This window comes from Mastomys coucha, unplaced genomic scaffold, assembly GCF_008632895.1.
Source record: "Mastomys coucha isolate ucsf_1 unplaced genomic scaffold, UCSF_Mcou_1 pScaffold12, whole genome shotgun sequence".
Classification (NCBI taxonomy): Eukaryota; Metazoa; Chordata; class Mammalia; order Rodentia; family Muridae; genus Mastomys; species Mastomys coucha.
In genome coordinates, this window is record NW_022196894.1 from 29,735,944 (window position 1) to 29,747,734 (window position 11,791).

Here is an 11,791-nt window from a genome sequence, read left to right on the forward strand (position 1 = left end):
AACCAAGGACCCATATTGGGCTGCATCCTATTGAATTAATCATCAATCAAGAAAATGCCCCACAGGCCGGGCGTGGTGGCGCATGTCTTTAATCCCAGCACTTGGGAGGCAGAGGCAGGCGGATTTCTGAGTTCGAGGCCAGCCTGGTCTACAGAGTGAGTTCCAGGACAGCCAGGACTACACAGAGAAACCCTGTCTCGAAAAACCAAAAAAAAAAAAAAAAAAAAAAAAAAAAAAAAAAAAAAAAAAAAAAGAAAATGCCCCACAGACGTCGCATGGGCCAATATGATGGAGGCAATTGCCCAGTTGATGTTGCCTCCTCCCAGGTGACTAGGTTCTGCCAAGCTGATAAAAAACAACCACACAATGTTTTTAACGTGTGTATGTAAGTACAGGCGCTTGAGGATTCCAGAAGAGGACATCAAGTCCCCTACAACTGGAGCTAGAAGTGGCTGTGAGCCACCCTATGTAGTGCTGGAAACTGAACTCGAGTCCCCTACAAGAGCAGTATATGTTCCTAACCACATCTCCAGGCCCTTTCTCCCATTCTGTAGGTCCTCTCTTTATTGCTGATTGTTTTCTGCACAGAACCTTTGTTGTGGTTTAGAATGACTTCCTGTGCTATTGAAGTCCTTTTCCACAAAGCCCTGGCTTACACCTATATGAGTGCTTTCCTCCATCCGTGTGAGAGGTCTAGGTCTTACAGTAAGGTTGTTGACCCATTTGGAGTTTGTTGTATTTGTTGGAATTTGTTTTCATGTAGACTTAAAGGTATGGATCTAGTTCACTTTTCTGTGTGGGTATCTAGTTTTCCCTGCTGTTTGCTGAAGAGGTTTTCTTCTTCAGATGCATGTCCTTGGCACCTTTGTTGAAACTTAGATGGCCGTAGCTGCTTGGATCGATCCTCTGTTCTCTTGCGTGGGCTTACATTTCTGATTTGGTGCTGATATCATGCTGATTTTGTTACGGTGGTTCTGTAGTGCAGTCTCAGAGCAGATAGGAAACATGCACCATCACTCTTCCCTCTTTAGGATTGCCTCGTTCTTCAAGGCCTTTCCTGCTTTCATGCGAATTTTACTGCTGGTTTCATTTGTTTGCTTGAAATAATGTCACTGGAATTTTGACAGAGATCACAGTTAATCTTTAAATTGGTCTCAGTAATACAAACATTTTTTTCAGTGTTAATTTTTCTAATCCATAAGCACGGGCAGCCTAATGTTTCCTTCATTTTTAATTCTTCAGTGTCCATTAGAGAGTTCCTTTACCTCCTTAGTTAGGTTGTTTGTTTCTTAATTCTTTGTTAGTTTCATACATGAATACAATGTGTTTGGAGCACCTCCGCTGCCCACTCCCCAGCTCCTGCTCCTCCCTGACAGTATCCCCCAAGCCCCTCCCCGCCTTCATGACTTCTTTTTAACACACAGGATCCAGTTCGTGCTTTCTGTGTGTATGTGGGTGGAGGGTGCCATCCACTGGAGCATGGGCAACCTACCATGGACCACACTGCTGGAGAACGATGAAGTCTCCCTCCTCCAGTGGCCACCAACTGCTCCTTAGCTAAGGATGGGGCCTCACTTTTACAGATTTCTCTCTAGGCCAGTTTATTATTTGTATAGAGAGAGGCTAGTGGGCCTTATGCATTGCTTTTATATCGCGCTGCTTTGCTGAAAGTGTTTTATTGGAGAGGAGGGGGTTCTCATAAAGTCTTTAGGGTCTTTTCTTTATAAAGGGTCATATATAGGGACAAATCTTCATTTTCCTTTCTATCCTAGTTTGCTTTCTATTACTGAGATAAACACCATGACCAAAAGCAATGTTGGGAGGAAAGGGTTATGTCATGTTACAGATTATAGCTAGTTACTGAGGGAGGTCAGGAACTTGAGGCAGGAACTGAAGCAGAAACCATGGAATAATGCTACTTGGCTTGTTCCTCATGGCTTGCTCAGCTTCCTTCCCTTTTCTTTCTCTCTTCCTTTTTTTCTTTTCTTTATTTGCTTGGGGTTTTTGTTGTTGTTTTGTTGTTGTTTTGTTTGTTTTGGCTGTCCTGGAACTCACTCTGTAGACCAGGCTGGCATCAAACTCACAAAGATCCTCCTGCCTCTGCCTCCTGAGTGCTAGAAATAAAAGTGTGTGCCACCTCTGCCGCCTCCACCACCACCTGGCTTCAGCTTCCATCCTTACACCGCCCAGGACGCCTGCCCAGAAGTGGCACCACCCATACCGGGATGGGCCCTTAATCACTAATGAGAAGATGCTTCAAAGATCTTGCCAACAGGTCAGTCTAATTGAAGCGATTTCTCAGTTGAGGGTCCCTGCTCACAGGTAATACTAGCTTGGGTCAAGTTGACAAAAACTAATCAGCACGCTTTCCTATTTGTATTCTGTTTTCTTATCTCACTGCCTTAGCTGAAATTTCAAGCAGAATGAGCACCCTTGTCTCATTGCTGATTTAGAAGAAATGCTTTAAATTTTGCCCATTTAGAATTATGTTGTTTGTAGGTTTGTCATGTGGACCCCCCCCTTTTTTTTTTAAATTGAGCAAATAGCCAATATTTACATCAGCAGGTGAAAAAGCCAAAGGCGGACAGCTTTTTGTCATGGGTATACCTTATTTCTTGGGTCTCGTTGCTTGTCATGGATGTGTTTAAGTTGTTCATATCTTCTTGGTTTAATTTTGCTATGCTATGTCTATCTTAGGATTTATCCATTTCCTCTAGATTTCCTAGTGTGGTGTTGTTTTATTTTTGGTGAATTTCCCGTATTCTGTCATGGTCGGCATTGATAGTACATGTTCAAGACTAGAGGAGTGTTCTGCAGGTAAAATGAATGCTTTTTATTTATTGGACACTTGACAGAGGAAACTTTGTGTTTTTATGTTGAGAATCCTTATGTTAGCACATTTTATTGCTAATTCCTCATTGCCCATGACCTTGTTAATTGCAGCCAAATATAACTTGGTTATATGCCTCTTGGCTTAGAAGGAAATTTTAACCAAAGCCAAGAAATCTATGATTGCTACTATTAAATATTTCTTAATTACACTGTCCTCTTCCCAATTATATGCTAGGTTCTAGAGAATTCTTTTTTTTTTTTAGATTTATTTATTTTATGTGTATGAGTACACTGTAGCTGTACAGATGGCCATGAGCCATCATGTGGCTGCTGAGAATTGAACTCAGTACGACCCCACTCACTCCGGTGTAATACACTGTAGCTGTCTTCAGATGCACCAGAAGAGGACATCATATCTCATTACGGGTGGTTGTGAGCCACCATGTGGTTGCTGGGATCCAAACTCAGGACCTTCGGAAGGGCCGTCAGTGCTCTTAGCCGCTGAGCCATCTCGCCAGCCCTTCCTTTTTTTTTTTTTTTTTAAGATTTATTTATTATTATAAATAAGGACACTGTAGCTGTCTTACCTGCTGAGCAATCTCACCAGCCCCCTGAGAATTCTTATAGTTTGATCAGTCCAACATTTGCTTTAGTATGGTAGCACATGCCTGAAACCAAAGTGCTCTGCGCGAAGGCAGGAGGATAGGAGTTCAAGACTAGCTTACCCTACACACCGAAATCCTGTCTTCAACAAGACAAAAGTTTTTGTTTCTGATAATGAAGTACAGAAATAGAGGAGATAAATTAAAATTTCTAAAATAATACCACACTGATGGGAAGTTTGTGTGTGTTTATGCATCAGTTATTTTTAAAAAAATAAAACTGATAATTTTTGACAGACATCGGAATGCCTGTAAATCCCAGCACCTGAGAGGCAAAGGCAGGCCTGCTTCAGCTAGAGAGATAATATAAATGGGAACAAGTTAGGGAAAAAAGGCTCATTGTATCCAAACCCTCTAATATCCTCCCTTTCTTCCTTTCCCATCCCCCTCCACCTTACACCTTACTCTAAAAGTGGGACTGCCAGCCAATAAGGAAAGGAAATGTACCCACTTGTAGCGACTGTACCAGTGAGGCAAGAGGTAAGGCCACTGTCTCTCATATACTCCAGCACTGCCTGGAAGTTGCACTAGGGATCTTTTCACCAGAGCACAGGACAGAACCCAGGGTCCGGCGCTTGCTGGGCAAGTGCTCTTACCACACTGACCTAAATCCCCAGCTCTGATCGTCTATGAAATAACTGCTTAACTTTGCTATTGACTTTTTTATTGGAGCCTAGATATTGTGCACTTGTGTGTTAACTTGAAGGTCTCTGCCCAATAAAGAGGTTAACCGTGGAGAGAGTACCTTACCTCCTTACCATCAGTAGCCATCTCCATATCTAACCTAAACGTAGTGCAACGTCTTTCTGTGGATGCCTGTGAATCCTCGGCTCTTCACAATTATCTGAATCAAAAAAGAGAAAGGGAGAAAGCACATAAAGCTGAGGGAAGGGAAGAATTGGGGGGAGGGAATAGTAGATCTATTCCAAACACACGTACACATGCAGGGATATTAAATTAAATATGTGAGACAGGCTAGCCTCTTATCCTCTTCATTAATGAGTTACTACTACTTATTTTCTTTCTTTTTTTTTTTTTTTTTTTTTTTTTTTTTTTTTTGGTTGTTGGAGACAGGGTTTCTCTGTATAGCCTTGGCTATCCTGGAACTCACTCTGTAGACCAGGCTGGCCTCAAACTCAGAAATCCACCTGCCTCTGCCTCCCAAGTGCTGGGATTAAAGGCGTGGCCACCGCCACCCAGCGAGTTAACACTTCTTAATATGCATTCATTTCATGTTTATATGAGTTCTTTATTTTTTTAAAGATTTATTTATTTGATGTATATGAGTACACTGTTACTGTCTTCAGACACACCAGAAGAGGGCATCAGATCTCATTAGAGATGGTTGTGAGCCACCATGTGGTTGCTGGGAATTGAACTCAGGACCTCTGGAAGAGCAGTCAGTGCTCTTAACCATTGAGCCATGTCTCCAGCCCTCTAACTACAATTTTTTTAAAATGTAGTTATCTCATTATTTAATGTGCATGAATGCATAAGTAACTACATATATGCATGTGAACCACATGTGTGTCTTGTTCCCATGGGGATCTAAAGAGGGCCTTGGATCCCCTGGGACTGGAGTTCCGGACAATTGTGAGCCATCATGTGGATGCTAGGAATTGAACCCAAGTCCTCTGTTAAGCTCTCTTAACCACTGGGCCATCTTTCCAGCTTCCTTTTTTGAGACAGCATCTCACTGTACCTCAGGCTGTCTGAAGTAGGCCTCATGTCTCAGCTTCTCAGCTGCTGGAAGCTGGGAACCACAATACCCACTGTATTTTCACCTAAGAAAAGCAGGCTGTAGGGCTGGAGAGATGGCTCAGCGGTTAAGAGCACTGGCTGCTCTTCCAGAGGTCCTGAGTTCAAACCCCAGCAACCACATGGTGACTCACAACCATCTGTAATGGGATCTGGTGCCCTCCTCTGGCCTTCAGGCACACGTGCAGGCAGAATGCTGTAAACATAATAAACACACAAAGAAACAAAAGCAGATGTAAGCCAAGCAGTGGTGACACCCACCTATAATCCCAGCATTTGGGAGGCAGAAGCAGGCAGATCTCTTGAGTTTGAGGCCAGCCTGGTCTACAGAGTGAGTTCCAAGGCATCTAAGGCTACACAGAAATCCTGTCTCAAAAACCCAAAACCAACCAAACAAAAACCTACAACCAGAAGCAGGATACATATTGCTGCTGAAACAAAATGTGAAAGGAACAAACCTACCATCAGAGGGCAGTATTCGTTTTTTAACTTATCAACGTGAACCTTTCATCTGGTAGCAGAAGGGTGTAATCAGTCTGTTTGAGGACATAAGCAACGTGCCTTGGTTGACATCCCTGGGGAGACCTGCTCAGCCTCTAGATGCCTTTTCATAACCTGAGTTAGGGTCGTTCTTTATCCATCTAAATCATTTCAAGCACTGACAGGATGCCAAGTGCTGTCCCCGTTAATGGGAACACAGAGGGTTAGACAGCTCACATTTCAGTAGGGAGGACTGTCCATAAAAATACCATACGGTCCTAAGTGCCACAGACAAAGGGGGGGAGGCGAGGTCAGTCTTCGCTGGCGTCACGACTGACGTCATCACCTACCGCTAATCCTAAAAGGCAGAGAAGGAGAAAGTGCAAGCCCAGAGGAGCCCCTGCATGCAAGTTAGTTTCATAAAATTAGGACACTGTATGACCAAGTCACATTTTATAGAAAATTATGCTTAAACCAAGCTTGGAGACGCATGCTTGTAATCCCAGGTGGATCTCTGAGTTCGAGAACAGCCGGTACTACACAGAGAAACCTGTCTCAAAAAACCAGGAAAAAGAAACGAAATGAACTGTAATGCTCAATAGCTTTCTGGTAAAATCCAACTTTTATCCTTGGAGTTCATTCCTTCTGCCTTCATTTTTTTCTCAAGGATGAAATCCTGTCAGCCCACAAGGAAGGGTCCAGCGGGTTCTGCTATCCCTTCTCCCAAATCCTAGTCCTTCATCTGTATGCTGCTGAGCCTGGCACCTCCTGTAACACTGCAGGATGTGGCCCCAGCATTGACATCCACATCTGTATGCTTGGTCATCCCTAAGACGGGTGGCAAAAGAGAAAGAGAAAGAAAGGAAGGAAGGAAGGGAGAAAGAAAGGAAGGAAGGAAGGAAGGAAGGAAGGAAGGAAGGAAGAAAGAAAGGAAGGAAGAAAGAAAAGAAAAACCCTGGATTAATAGAATACTCATCTTTTCTGAGTTCGAGGCCAGCCTGGTCTACAGAGTGAGTTCCAGGACAGCCAGGGCTACACAGAGAAACCCTGTCTCAAGCAAACAAACAAACAGACAGACAAACAAAAAAAATAGAATACTCATCATCTCTTGCATGGATAACAGTTTTATTTTTAGTTAAAAGTTATTCGTCAGAGGACCACTCTCAGGGCTCAGGTCTCAGGTCTCTCCTCCAGTGGATTTCATGGATCAGACTCCAATCAGCTTAGCAGTGGGTCCCCTATCCACCGAGTCATCTCACTGGGGCTTGCTAGTGGGATGAGAGTGGGAGAGTCTCAGCCGTTATCAACTTGTTTCACACCCTCTGAGACTTGGGAGAACAAAACGGACTGCTTTCTCAAGACACGACCTTCAAGCCTCTAACTCAAGCTAGTGGATTTCAATCTTGAGGGTGGTCAGACTCGCCCATCATAACACAGAGAGATCCCTGTCTCGGGGATTCCAAGTCACGAGCAGGGTTGGGGTGGGGCGGGACTCAGGGTGGGAGTAGGACTAAGAATCTGCAATCAGCCCCTCCCCTGCCCCAGACCACACTTTGAGAACCACTGTGCTAGGCTTTTGTTCTTCAGTTTGGAAACCCACAATCCACCATTCCCTTTTGTTCCTGTTAACTCCGCCACAGTCCCACTGTGGCTCGCTGCTCAAGAAACACTCATAATAACTTAATTCTATTAGATCCAAGTTACCTTCCATTCAAACCTTCCCACAGCCACAGCCCTTGGACATCGTGGTTCCCACGCTCACCCTTATGCAGGCACTAGGCATGTAGAAGGCACTGTCACTAAAGAGATTCCACAGAGGGAAGGATTGATGTAGGCTAAAGCATGCGGGACACTTTAAGATGGGGTCCAGGTTGAGCCGAGAGGTGCACGCCTTTAATTCTAGCACTTGGGAGGCAGAGTCAGGCAGATCTCAGAGTTCAAGACCAGCGTGGTCTATAGAGTGAATTCTAGGACAGCCAGGGCTACCCAGAGAAACCCTGACTAGGTTCAGTTTTATTCTTGAAGGTAAATTCATCTATTTAGAATGCAGATGAATGGGCATTGAAGAGGAGTGAGCAGTGCTGACACAGGAATGATGTGACCCCAGAAAACAGGAGGATATCCTGGGCTGTCACCAAGGCAGTAAATTATTCCGTGGGAGGGGTGTGTCTGCTGCCAGAATCATTAGTACAACCAAACCGCACTTAAGCCTGAGTACTACTAGGTGAGGCAGTGTGCAGCCACCCGGGGGAATGGGTGTGTTTACTTAGACCTGGGGTGTGTGTGTGGGGGGGGGGGGTGCAGATTAATCTACTTCTTCTTTCTGTGGAAAAAACTGCTCACCCCTGCAGGGCGCGGCAAGAACTGACCCAAGGAGGAAGCTTTGCTCAATAGGAAATGAGCTCCAGTGCTAAAATGGGGAAGCACTGCTTCCCACCAGCTTGACGATTTTGAGTTGAAAAAGAGTAAGAAGTGGACACGAACAGCAGGGGGCCCCTGGAAACAACCCACGTGGCACCCAGGAAGACATCGCGAAATCCACTGTGGAGCATCTGTGCTATGGCATACTGGCTTAGCTTAATCTCTATTCCTTCGATAAGATGCCCTTACAAAAGCAGTTAAGGGGAGCATTTATTCTAGCTCAGGACATCAGACTACATTACAATCCACGGAGGTCACAGGGGCAGAGGCTTGAAAGAGCTGGTCACATGATAACCAGGACCAGTGCCCTGCACCTTCTCAGCTCAGTCCTTACTGTCTGGCACCCAGTCCATGAAATGGTGCTGTCCACATTGGAAGAGAGTCTTCCCCCTTCAATTAAGAAAATCCCTCACAGACTTTCTCCTTCGGACTCCCTATGTGATTCTAGATTGGGTCAAATCGACAATTAAAACTAACCATCATGCCTGGCGGTGGTGGCATACGCCTTTAATCCCAGCACTCCGAAAGCTGAGGCAGGCAAATCTCCGAGATTTCTAGGCCAGCCTAGTGTACAGAGTGAATCCCAGGGCAGCCAAGGCTATACAGAGAAAACCTATCTCGAACATCCCCACCCCAACCCCCCCCCAAAAAAGAAAAGAAAACGAAGACTAAGGATCACATGTGACCTGGAAACCCTACCAAAGGTGGGGGAAAGCCAGTGGTGACCTGGAGAGAGCTTCGGGATGGGATCCATGACTAACTGTGAAAAGCAAGTTGCCAGACAGACAGCAGATTCTAAACCCTTCCCATCACCCACCCCACCCACCACCCTCACGTGTCCCAGGACAGCAGCCAGCTGCAGAGGGCTTCACCATTGAAAAGCAAAGACTTGGCTCCCGCCTTTTCATTTTACCTAAATCCCATCTCCAGGCTCGTTGCTTTCCTTCTTTCTGTCCCTCTCTTGTTTGCTTCCCTCTCCAACTCCACACTCCCGTACACAAGCCAAATACTGGGCTTTTGAAAGAGAAGTGTCCTGCCAACGGGGTTGGAGTTGTAATGCCCTTCCCCTGAGTTCAGAAGGAAGGCCTAATTCTTCAGGTTCCTTTCCACCTGACACGGTTAGTGGAATTTCCACAACCCAACTGCTTTTCCCCTCAATTAAACCCAATTGATCAATTTTCAGCTTTGTTCAATCTTGAATTCTTTCCCTGTTCCTTCACTTGCCCATGCCCCAGTAGACCTACTCATATAAATTGCTGTTGGCTGGATTCCGTACCTCTCCCAAGGCTTGGACTTTCGTCATATCCCCTAATGACAGGAAGACATGGATATGTTCCACAGATTAAAGTTCACTGAAGAATCAAAAATAAAAAAGAAAGCAGAGGAACTGCAATTCCTGTGGGTAGGTGGGTGGCTTCTGACACTTCCTGCAGGGTGTAGTGGACACCGATGGACAGGAAGCACTAGGGAGGCAAAAAAATTAACCATTTAGTTCATGGTTTTCTTTTTATGGCATCCAAATATTATTTTCCCCCAATCCCCTCTCACGAGCACCTCCCGCCTTGTCCATGCAGTTCTGAACATGGCCACCAGGGGGCAGAAGTGTTCCGGTGACTCTATGTCTTAACCTGCCTGGTTTGGGCTTGCCAGGAAATCCTTCATAAGAATTTCTAGTGCTGTCAGAAATGACTTGGGAGTGGATGAAGTAAAACAATAGGAGACTTAGCATTTGGTGAATGTCAGAGGCAGGGCTAGTCCGTGGTAAAGGGTCTTTAGAGATCACTGGAATTCATAACTTATTTCTCCATTTTCTTCAAACCCTTCTTACTAAAGGCAAGAATGCATTAAGAAAACATCAGACAGTGTTACTGCAACTTGTTCTTTCCTGTTTTATTTCATTTACTTTGTTGTTGTTGTTGTTTGTTTGTTTTGTTTTGTTTTGTTTTTTGAGACAGGGTTTCTCTGTGTATCCCTGGCTGTCCTGGAACTCACTCTGTAGACCAGGCTGGCCTCCAACTCAGAAATCCGCCTGCCTCTGCCTCCCAAGTGCTGGGATTAAAGGCATGCGCCACCACTGCCCGGCTCACTTACTTTTTATTTATGTGATTGCCTGTGAGGTATTTCCAGAGGCCCAGTAGAGGACAAAACAAAATCACCTGGAACTGGAGTTACAGGTAGTTGTGAACAGAGAGTTCTGGGCACTGGGAACTCGACCCAGTCCTCTGCAACAGCAACAAGTGCTCTTAACCATTGAGCCAACTCTCTAGCTCTCCACTGTCCCCTCCACCCTTAGAGAGAGTCCTGTGTACCCCAAGCTGCCCTCAAAATCACTATGTAGCTGAAAATAACTCTCACCTTCTGATCCTCCTGTCTCCCTCTTTCCTGCAGGGATTGCAAGCTTGCAGCCCCTGTGATAATATTTTTATTTGGTGCTGGGATGGTACCCAGGACTTCGTGCATGCCAGGCAAGTACCCTACCGAGTGAGCCACATCCGAGCCAAGGTTTATCATTTCCAGTACCATCTGCCCTGTCCTGAATTTCAGAGAGAGAGACTTAGCCACATCCACTAACCTTGACATTATGTCTTCCATTGAGAAATCATTTCCGCGGTGGTGTTTTGTGTTGTTACAACTTTTCTTCTAAAACACCGCCAGAATCCATCGGCTATAAGTGGCTGCATTCCTTAGATTAGATCTCTACACTGAGCTACCTAGAGGCCCTAAACCAGTCAGTGTGCATGCTCTAGGAGTGGTTAGCCAGGCAGGTCACCACATGCTTCAGAGAACTCTGGGACCAGCAAGGTGGATGTGAAAGATTTTTCACTGGGGAAGTTGGTAGTGTTTAGATGTGTGCTTCTCTGGAAATACTGGAGACCATGCCCTGCCAAGCTGGGTCACAGGCCTGTTACCCACATGCTGTAGACTGAATGGCATTCAAGCCTGTTCTAAATGGTCCTGCAATCCACTGCTGGCTCAGAAAGACTTTTGTCTTGGCCCTAATTAGGACTTGATAGGGTGACAACCTCCTCTTCATGGAAGAATGCAAGTAGGGGCAGGGGACCGGGGGCGGTGCCTGGAAAGACAGAGGCCTGAGGTTTCATAAGTTCACAAAACATGTCTTATGATGATTTCGTTACATGCGTGCATGTGCAGGCCAGAAGAGGGCAGGAGATCCCCTGGAGTTGGAACTACAGGCTGTTGTGAGGTGCCCAGGTGTGGGTGCTAGGAATCTGACTGGGGAGGGGGCGGGGGTCCTGGAATAGCAGGATGCAGTCAGCTACAGAGCTGTCCCTCTAGTGCCCGCTTTTCTCTTTTAATATTCTGTTCTTTTGAAATGAGTCATTAGCTCCAGCCCTGTACTTAGGAAACTGAGGAAGCTGGGAGGGAGAGGGGAGCAGGAAGGGGGGGTCAAACTTCACCTCAAGGGGCATTTATCTATATTATCAAAATTCTGTAAAGAAGATTTCCCCATCACATTTAAAAACTTACTTATATAATATAAATGGACACAGAGGGAAACACAGGGGAGTGAAGAGGCTATGGTCTGGCATCAGGGTAAATTGATATTGCTTAATTTCTTTATGATTCAGAGAGGGGAGCTTGGACTCATTACCTGTGTGATGACTAAATCCGTGACA

At 45.3% G+C, this 11,791-nt stretch overlaps 1 long non-coding RNA gene across 1 annotated transcript; it reads right to left on the reverse strand.

Annotated features, from left to right (window-relative positions):
* Positions 1–4,192: 4,192 nt before the first annotated feature.
* Positions 4,193–10,829, reverse strand: LOC116086383. Its single transcript, XR_004116902.1, has 3 exons — positions 10,726–10,829; positions 9,430–9,616; positions 4,193–4,338 (listed from the first exon to the last, which is right to left on the reverse strand). It is a non-coding gene; the product is annotated as an uncharacterized LOC116086383 (long non-coding RNA).
* Between the last annotated feature and the right edge of the window lie 962 nt (positions 10,830–11,791).